The sequence below is a fragment of the Berghia stephanieae genome, chromosome 7, assembly GCF_034508935.2.
Source record: "Berghia stephanieae isolate SIO BIC M18660-M18661 chromosome 7, UCSD_Bste_1.3, whole genome shotgun sequence".
Classification (NCBI taxonomy): domain Eukaryota; kingdom Metazoa; phylum Mollusca; class Gastropoda; order Nudibranchia; family Aeolidiidae; genus Berghia; species Berghia stephanieae.
In genome coordinates this window covers 59,215,685-59,216,198 of record NC_088366.1, presented here as the reverse complement: position 1 = coordinate 59,216,198, position 514 = coordinate 59,215,685, and positions in this window count along the sequence as shown.

Here is a 514-nt window from a genome sequence, read left to right as displayed (position 1 = left end):
AAGGCCCATGGTTTTTTTTTTAACTGGGGGAAGGGGCGAGAGTTGAGTTACCTCGGTTACCTGCATGATATGGCATTAATTACATTACTCAAACACGCTCGTACGCATACCAAAGCAATCTAGAGTTTTAAGACTAAAACGCACACGCATACACACACACACACACACACACACACACACACACACACACACATACACAGACTTAGCATCACCTAGGTCAAGTAGTGCCATATGTCACACTTTTAAGAATTCAGTCTTGCTTGTACATATTGACCACTTGTAGTTGTGAATCGCCCTTATTCTGTTGTTCATTTTCATGGAGTGACCATTAAGTTTTGTTGTCGTTGTGAATTGCCGTTGTTTATTGCTCATTTTCCCTGTACAATGGATTCGGCAATGCATTTTAAGCAAATAATGAACAATTTTATCATTTTTTATCAATAATAACCGAAAATGCCTCGAAAATGTTCTGTTTTTGATTGCACTTCAAATTATAGACATGGCGAAAAGACAA